The following is a 9,712-nucleotide window of genomic DNA, read 5'->3' as shown; positions in this document are numbered from 1 at the left end:
TTATCGGTAATTGATCTTTTGACCAGAGTTGTTTCCAAGCTCATTCACAGCGAGAATGAAGAAGTTAATGGGGGCAATGTTACTCCCAAATTCTCAGTTAGTCCTTATCTAATCAATTGTATAAAGAACTTCTGGGAGGAAGCTATGAAAAGGATTCTTCACCTTTAGTGTAGCAGGACTCAAAGTACAGTGAACTCCTGTAGACATTTGCATTGTCAATGAATGTTTGCAGGACTATATGTGCATGTATGTATTTACACACATATGTATACTTATGCATGTGTGTGCATGTCTATATCTATATACTAGGAAACCTAAAAATTATTTATCAAAAAGATATCTACATGTCAGACAGTGTAGCAATTACTGAGGACACAATGACAAAATTGAAATAGTTCCTAATCTCAAAGAGCATACTGGAATTGACTACCACAAGTATATAGCTAATTAAACATAAGTATATGTGAAAAAATAAGATTCAGTGTAATTAAGGTGAGTACTAATGTTTGGGGAGAATAAGGAATCTCCTCCTAGAGGAACTCAAACCTGAAATAAGCCTTAAAGGGAATTAGAAGTTCCAAGATGCAAAGATGAGGAGGGAAAATATTCCAAGGGGGACAGACTATACAAAGGCAAAAAGTGTGAATGTAGAATATCATGGACAGGTTACATTTTGGTTGAATCAGAGAGTAAAAACAGGAAATCATGTGTAATCAACCTGGAGAGACAGATTGAAGCCCAATGGAATAATTTGTATTTTATCCTTGAGGCAAGTGTGAACCACTGAAACTTCTTGAGAAGGGGAGTGACCTTTTCTTGTATCAATAAATATGGAATCTTAGGTAGATATTCTATATATTTAATTTATCAATAATACACAACATAATCAGACAGAATGTCATGGAATGATAAGGAAGACACTGAATGGCAGACAGTTGTTTGATAATATGGAGGCTAGGCTAGCAATAAGTTTTTTTTTTAAACACAAAATATAATTTTCTTTATTTTTCTTTATGGAGCAAAAACAATAAAATTGTAGGAACATAAAAAGATAACACCTTTTTCTATCAGGGTGGGGCTAGTTAAAATTTGATAACAGCCTATGTTATATCTTCATCAAAAATATTTCCCAGAAGTTCAGGAACATGTAATGATTACATAGTTCATTTGCTGAAAATTGCTGCAACAGATTAAGTTAGACAAAAGTTTGGTGCAACAAACAGTGATCAAACAAAAAGAATATTTAATAACAAAAAAAACCCAAATAAACTCTGGAAGATAGATATTTTGTGTTTCAGTTGAAGTAACTGTTGAAGGCAAAATATGGAAACAAATGATTTCCATTCAAAGTATATATTCTGAACAAATATGTCCGTGCGATTATTTTTCCAGGCCTATTTAAGACTCTACCAGGCCAGACCTTTTGTTGCTTTTGCTGCCTTCACTTTGTTTTTCCCCTTTCCCCTGTTTTGCCTTTAATTTTTTCCTTTGTCTCGGATGCATCCAAACTGGGTACTGTCCATGTTCATCTAAAAGACTCTTTTTGTTTCTTTTAGTATCCACATCCATTTTTGATTCACCCTCTTGATCTTTCCCCACACAGTCTGTTTTCTCTTTGATTTTTCCAGGTGCTACCACGGTAGCTATGTCTTTTACCTCTTCCATTAAAACATCACCATCTATTTTAAGTATACTTTTTAGGCGACTAAGTTCCTTTGGTGCATTTTTCTTTCTCTTTTCTGCACGCATCTTCCTTTTCCACTTACTCCATAAGCTTTTTGCCATTTTTGCCTGGAACTCGTGGTCCTCGGAGCCCACGGCCTATCAATAAGTTCTTAAAGGCAAAATGAATTTATATTGCAGGGCTAAAAAAATTAGTCTGATGTGAAAAGCATTTCAAAAAAGGGTTAATTCAAGTCATTTTTCAAAGCAAGTATTTATCAAATTCCCTTTCACTACCTTACTTCAAATGAGCAGTTAAAAAAAAGAAGAAAAAAAACTCCAAAGAAAATATTGAATATCCAGAAAAACAAATCCCTACATTGTCTCTATGCAAAGAGTCATATCTCAGTCTGCATTTTAAGTCCATTGCCACTCTGGCAGGAGGTGAATGAAAGGATTCATCTTCATGCTTCTATAAATATAGTTTATCATTGCATTGATTAGAGTACTATAGTCTTTCTAAGTTTTTTCTTAATAATGTTTTCATTGTATAAATTATTCTCCTAGTTCTCCTTGCTTCACTCTATCAATTCATAGATCTTAGTTTCCTCAGAAACTATTTCATAATTTCTTAGGACATAATAATATTCATCCATTCATATGCCATAATTTGCTTAGCCATTCTCTAATAGGAGGATGCTACCTTAATTTCCAGTTTTTGGTTGCTATGAATAATTTTGTACATCAATCAATAAACATTTATTTATTGCCTTCTTTGTGAAAGATTGCACTAAAGGCTAATGAGCTAATGGTACAAAAAGAAGAAAGTTAGACCTTGCCCTCAATATTCTATTCTGTTTCTGCTGTGTTTGACAATGCTTTGTTCTGATTTGAGGAGAACAGGTTGAAGGAGGGTTTCTTACCACAAAATGGCTTCTATTAATTTAGAATTATGCATCAAAATTTACTAAACTGTGCAAAACAGCTAATACCACCATTAAATCTATACCACAAAAGAGATCACAGCAAGAGGAAAAGGACCCATGTGTAGAAGAAATAGAATCATCACACTAAGATTATATCTTCTTAGCAATCTGATTCAAATCAAGTCTACTAGTATTGATTAAAGCCTACTAGTAAATGTTCCATACTAAGTACTAAGGATGCAAAAGAAAGTATTTTCTTAAGTATACTCTTAGTGACCAACCAATTTGTATTGTCTCTTAGCCCCAAATACACTATACTAATATATTTTTTGAAAATCTCTTCTACAATCTAAAAATACACTCCATCATTTTCCAAGTGCATTTAAATATATTGTTTTGTGGTGCCGAGTTCCTTAAAGGCTATCATGTATAAAATTCATTTCAGAATAGATTACAAGAACTTTATGGCTCAGTTGGTGGCAAGGATTAATCTACATTATGTGACTACTAATGGTAGAAAATGAAAATTTGTTTTTGCTGCTATGTTGTTGTTTGCTTTTTACAGCATCTGTATAAATCCACAGTGACAGACAATTCTACATACACTCTTAGGCTGAGTCAAATTGGTCAAACTGCTGGGTCAAAATCTTCTTTGAGTGCAGTTGCTTGTGTCATGGAAATCTTATATAGAACTTTGTCTGAAAAAGAACTGCGCCCATGTTAAATCATGAGTTTGGCGGGTCTTAAGACAGAATATAGTTATTTATATTCACTAAAGTATATTTGACGCAAAACTGAAATTTTTTTCTTCCAAAATATGGGAAAGAAAAAAAATAAATCCAACTTGGTCTCAGCTATATGTCAGAACATCATACTATTTTTCAAAGCTACCTAAGGAGATTATAATTGAGATCATAGTCACCTTCCATAGCAATATGCATGTTAGCATGAATGAGCCATTACTGAGTATGGAATTTTACTTGGCCATTGCTTTGGCAAAAAAAACTTTCTTTGCTCTTGGTCTCAAACCACATCCATGCATTGTCTTGCAAGTTAAGTTGCAGCAGGTGTCTGTGGGTGGGCTCTTGACTTCCTGCAACCGGAATTGTTTCTATTGCCTTTTGCTTAATGTTTGTGGACACAGCGCCTGGAAGTATGAAAAATACAGATTAGGGTATGATTAAAATATCACCAAGCTTAAAAATAGCATTTGTATGGACTAACAACTTCCTGTAAATTAAGGGACAGATCAAGACAGCCTTATATAGGCAAAACTCCTTCTCTAATTGGAGGCCTTTCCGTGCCAGGCTTGGAACTGGGTATCATGCTTTTGAAGCTGTTCAGGAGTGGTCGCATTATGTCTGAATAATACTTGGTGGTTGTTAAGATGAATATTGCTTCCCAACCAGGTTTTATTTGCTTTTGGAGAAATTGGAACAAAGGATGCATTTATGGAGCACAGTTAGGGAGTATAGTATAGTTACTGGTATTGAACGTTGATATCTAAAGTCAGGTCTTTGCTGGTACCTTTTAAGGGAAAAATATACCAAGAACTAGGGGGCTTTATAGACCGATCAAGTATTTCTATCTACCAGGGCTTGGTCATCACAGTCACCCAGATTCCTCAGGAGTAGCATAAGTCTTGTTGAATGAAATAGATTTAGATATGACATTCAAAGTGTTCTCAAGAACACATACAACATTAGTTTCAGAGATGGTGATACTCTCAAAAACAGTGGCAAGAAAAGCTTTTTTTTCCTAGAGAGAGGCATCCTTGTTCCAAATAGCTTAGTAGGACCATGCTCCTGATAACAGTTCATCTATAAAAATAGGAAGACTCTGTGTAGTGACAACATGGACATATGCTTATAAAATATTGCTATAAAGATTTATAGATCATACTTCTAACACATGGTCACATTGTGAAATGAACATATGCTCAAAGGTTTTGAGATTCCTAGGGACCAAGAATAGTATATACTGGTACAGATGCGATGTATTTTGAACAGCAATGAGAGGGAGGTGTGGGTAGTTGTTTCAGTGTTAAATAGAATAAGCCTCTGAATCCAGTTTAAGATTAGCAGTAAGACTAGCCCATTGCATTAGGGAGAGTGTGGCAGAGAAGGTGATTTAAATTCAAAGTACAAGCAACGGTCAACATTGGCAATCTTTACCTCTCTCCAAAAGATTTCTCAGTTAAGTCACTTTAAATGAAATTTTAAGGGGACACATGCCTATCACTGTGCCATACACCACTGAAAATTAATTTTTTTCCAGTGAGTTAGAATATTTTATCTTTTCTTATCTGACAGTCCCTGGAATGAGAGAGAAGAGAGAATGAATTTAGACTGAAGGTCGTGTTTGATATCTAATATTTTCTTTCTCTTTTCTTTATCCAGTTTTCCATGACTTCCTTTCTATTGTTGTAAGCCTAGTATATGGTTCTCTGACCAAAAAGGGACAAGATCTTGCTAAAATAAAGAAGGGGAATTCTGAATTTTAATGGAAGCAGGCTTGGTGTGTGAACACATAAATGCAAAGATCAGATGCTGCATGGACGCAGTGGACACAATGAAAAGAGCAATTGAATTGGTTCAAATTCAATTTTTAGCTTCTACCCCTCTGAGACTCACTTGTCTCATTTGTAAAAGAAAGAATCTGGACTAAATGATCAGGGTCCCTTCCCAACTCTAAATCTATCATCTCATGACTTTCTAGTGCTAATATGCCAAGGTAATTTTTGCTTTGGCATGGCATAATAAAGACTCCATTTAACATATGGCCTGTGATTTAGGGAGAAAGGCTTCATTCAGATGATGAAATTTGTTAGGAGTTATACAAGATATTTATTTCATTAAAATATAGACATGTTTAAACTGTAACAATGGTTAGAAATAAAATTTTAAAAAGTGTAATGATTAAATATAAATGAAAATATGTATTCAAAAACTATAATCTTTTAAGATTCAGGGTTGAGTCTGAAACCTGTGATTGGAGCACACTGTTTAATACTACAAAGTCTTTGTTTCTGTCTCTGTCTCTATGTCTGTCTTGTCTCTGTATCTCCCTCTCTCTATGCCTCTGCCTCTCTGCTGTCTGTCTCTCCTTCTCTCTCTGCCCCCCTTTCTCCCTCCTTCCCTCTTTTCTTCTTCTATGTGTGTGTGTGTGTGTGTGTGTGTGTGTGTGTGTGTGTGTGTGTGTGCACATGATGTTATATGTGTGGGCTAGTATTACTGGGTTAGATATTCTTGCTTTTAAATTATCTTTGCTCCATTTCATGGTCACAGGCTGCAGTCAGGTATCTTCCAAGCACAATTCCTTGGAGGCAAAGGGAGTGACTATGTAATAGGGGTTGGATGGTTCAGTTGAAATTCATTCCTTGTATATATTGTGTCAGTTCTATCTCCCAACCCCAGTGCCTACTACATAATAGTCACTTAATAAACATTTTTTAAAATTTATTTTTATTACAGATATTATTTGAGTTTTACAATTTCCCCCCAATCTTGCTTCCCTCCCCCCACCCCCACCCCACAGATAGCTTTGTTTCCATGTTGTACCTTGATCCAAATTGGGTGTGATGAGAGAGAAATCATATCCTTAAAGAGAACAGAATTCTCAGAGGTAACAAGATCAGACAATAAGATATCTATTTTTTTTTCTAAATCAAAGGGAATAGTCCTTGAACTTTGTTCAAACTCCACAGCTCCTTATCTGGGTACAGATGGAACTCTCCTTTGTAGACAGCCCAAAATTGTTCCCAATTGTTGCACTGATGGAATGAGCAAGTCCTTCAAGGCTGAACATCACTCCAATGTTGCTGTTTTAATAAACATTTGATTGAAGGAAATACATTGCTTCGAATTGAACTGAACACACAGAGGTTAATTTGAAACAAATACCTTTAATTTTGGGTCAGCTAGATAAAGCAGTGGTTAGAGCACTGGGCTTGGAGTCAGGAAGATTCATCTTTCTGAGTTCAAATCCAATCTCAGATAGTTACTAGTTGAGTGACCCTAGGCAAGTCACTTAACCTTGTTTGCATCCTTTCCTCATCTATCAAATGAACTAGAGAAGGAAATGGCAAACCCCTCTAGTATCTTTCAGAAACTGCCTTGTCTGTTAAGGACAAAAAAAATAGCATCACAAAAAGTTGAACATGACTGAAAAACAACTAAACATCATTTCTAGGTTCAAGTCTTGGTTTCCCAGGTCATTGTCTGTGTAACCCCAGGCAAGTCTCTCAGTCTCAATTATAAAATTGGTATAATAGCACATGCATTATTTACCTCACAGTACTATCATAGGTTCTAGCACATTGCCACCAGCATGGCATCTAAAAACCTTTTTGCCTGCCTTCATCAGCTGCTTGGTCATCAGCATGTCCAGATACATTCTTAGTGAGATAGAGAGTGCAGAGTTAGCACAGACTTAAGCATGGAAATTGTGAAAAATCCTCTTGTGTTCTTTTTTCACTTTTCCTCCCTCCCAAGCTTTATATAAATGATGTTAAAATAAAAAGCAAAAGTCAAAGCAGACTTGAAAGAGAACAGAAGTAGCAGAAGGATTGTTTGGGAAAGCAGAAAGAATGGAAAGTGGAAAGAATATCAGATTTGGAGCCAAAAGATATGGATTCAAATCCTAGAATTAATTACTATTTGTATGTCCTTGGCCAAGTCACTCAACCACTGGGGGCTTCATTGGGTTCTAGCTTCAAATTTTACTGTCTGATTCTGACAAGTCACTCAACTTCTCTCTGCCCTAACTTTGTCATCTATAAAATAGAAATAATGATTTTTCTTTATCTGAAAAATAACAAAAATAGTAGAACTAGATGACCTCTAAAGCAACTATATTCAACCCATGGCCCTTAGGCTACGTGTGACCTTCAAAGTCCATTTATGCAGCATTATTTTATTTTATTCTTATATTAATTGGTAATATGGGTTACATTGAGTCCTATTCAAGTCCAAAACAAGGTTTTGTTGGACAGAAAAGCTAAAAGGTTGGACATTCATGCTCTAAAGTATCTTCTGATTTTAAATCTGTGATTCTTAAATCTGTGACTCTGGTATACAAGTTCCCTCTCCCCACAAAACCCCCCAAATTTTGCTTAAATGTAGCATTTAAAATTCTAGTCAGTAGCAATTGGTACAACTTCCTTCTCAATCAACTCCATGAACTTGTCCCTAGAGTGATGGAACCCTCAAAGATGGTGGGGCCAACCCCTCTCTGAATTTGCATAAGACTGATCACATCTTCAATGAAGCATTTATTCCTCTGGATTTGGGCCAAAGCATGATGAAAGGAGAATAAGGAATGGGCTTGAGATGGAAAAAAGTTGGATCAGCAGGGCTGACCACATCAGGAGAGCAGTATCAAAGTCCATCACAGTTTTGTAGTCTAATCATCTGCAGTTAAAATAAGGACACACTACTCAGCAGGGCAGGGATAGTAGTGGGTGTTTTCAAGTGAAACATCCTTCTCTGAGATGGTAAGATTTCTAACATAAGCAATGTTCTCTGTCTGCTTGTGCCAATAACAGAGCATTGCTTTGTAAGTGAAGCAAATTATCTACTGTCTAGGCCTTCAAAGAGCAGATTGCTAAGTAATATGAATCTTGAACCTTTATCCCTTATTCTGACTAAGCAGATCTGCTGTAATAGAATTCTACCCTTTGAACCAAAGACACAAGATTCATTAAACTCTTGTCTCTCTCTCTCTCTGTTTTTCTGTCTCTATCTCTCTCCTCTTCTGCTTCCTCCTTTCCTTCTCTGTTTCTCTTTCCCTTCCTCTACTTCATTTTCTCTCTCCTCCTCTCTGTCTCCTTGTTTTCTCCTTTCTCAGTCTCTCTCTCTCTAATACCCCTCCTCCTCTCTGTCCCTCTGTCTGTTTCCACTTTTTCCCTCCCTTCCTCCCTCATTTTCTCTCTCCTGTCTCCTCTCCCTGTCTCCCTCTTTATCACTCTTATTCTTTCTCTCCCTCCCCCACCCACCTTCTTTCTGTCTGTCTGTCTTTTTCTTTGTCCCTCAATCTTTTACTCTTCATCTCTCTGTTTTTGTCTTCTCTCTTCTCTGAGTTCTCTTTCATGTGATCCTAACAAATGATATTTTTTTGTTTTCAGAGCCAAATCAGGTCACAGAAAATATCTCCAAGATTTATCAACTAAACTAAGCAGAGTAGGTGGCAAAAATGAAGCTTTAAATACTTGATACAAAATCATTATTGCTCTTCTTGTGGCTTCAAACTTTACTGTCTATGTAAACATTGTGAACTCACTCAGTATTTCTGACCCTCACCTTTCTCATCTATTAAATGGGGACAATAACATTTGCTTTGCCTAGCTCACAAGGTTATGATGAGGACAGCCACAGCTGCCCAACTATTAGTCCTACCCAGAAGCATTCTTAAAGAGACCAAGATTGGGGATGGGTGGAGTTAAAAAGGAAGAAAGAAAAATAAGAAGGGAAAAAATGAGAAAAATGGAAGTCAAAAAGGATCAAAACACATTTAAAAAAGATATATTTTGGGGAGCAGAAAAATTTTCAAGTATAACTCCATGGATATATCTGACCAATAGACATTTGGGGCATCTACCTAAGGGATCATGTCTATACATGGTGTATACAATATACATTTTATATATATATATATATATATATATATAGATAGATAGATAGATACATATATATATATAGTTGTTTACAGAAGTTGTCTTGCCATTAAACTCTGAATTCTTTGAGGGAAGAAAAGAGGTTTTTGCCTGTTTTTGTATGACAAGTTTAGAGAAAGCCCTTCATCCATCTTTGTTGATTAATCAACTGACTGGGATTGGGTGATATTTAAGGTCCCCTTTAGCACTAATGTTCTGGGAAACTATTAATATGAACTGAAAGATAATTCATGTCTTGGAGTTCTAGGTGGAGTTTTTCAGAGCTTCTTTATTAACTAGGTAAAAGGTACAACTCCTTCTGAGTTCAGGAAGATGCTATAAATATCCTCAGGTTAGAAATAGGTTTTTTTTTTTGTTCAAGAGTTATCTTTGACCTTGCAACTTGATTCAGTGAAAAGAATGTGGGACTTAGGGTGAGCAGAGACCTGAATTTGAAGGTAGACTTTGACCC

The 9,712-nt window shown here is 36.0% G+C and overlaps 1 pseudogene; it reads right to left on the bottom strand.

Moving 5' to 3' along the window:
- Positions 1–1,299: 1,299 nt before the first annotated feature.
- LOC141489924 (protein LLP homolog pseudogene) lies at positions 1,300–1,892 on the bottom strand (annotated as a pseudogene).
- Positions 1,893–9,712: the final 7,820 nt, after the last annotated feature.

This window comes from Macrotis lagotis, chromosome 5, assembly GCF_037893015.1.
Source record: "Macrotis lagotis isolate mMagLag1 chromosome 5, bilby.v1.9.chrom.fasta, whole genome shotgun sequence".
Lineage (NCBI taxonomy): Eukaryota > Metazoa > Chordata > Mammalia > Peramelemorphia > Peramelidae > Macrotis > Macrotis lagotis.
Note: the sequence above shows the minus strand (reverse complement) of the source record. Positions and strands in the feature narration are given on the sequence as shown.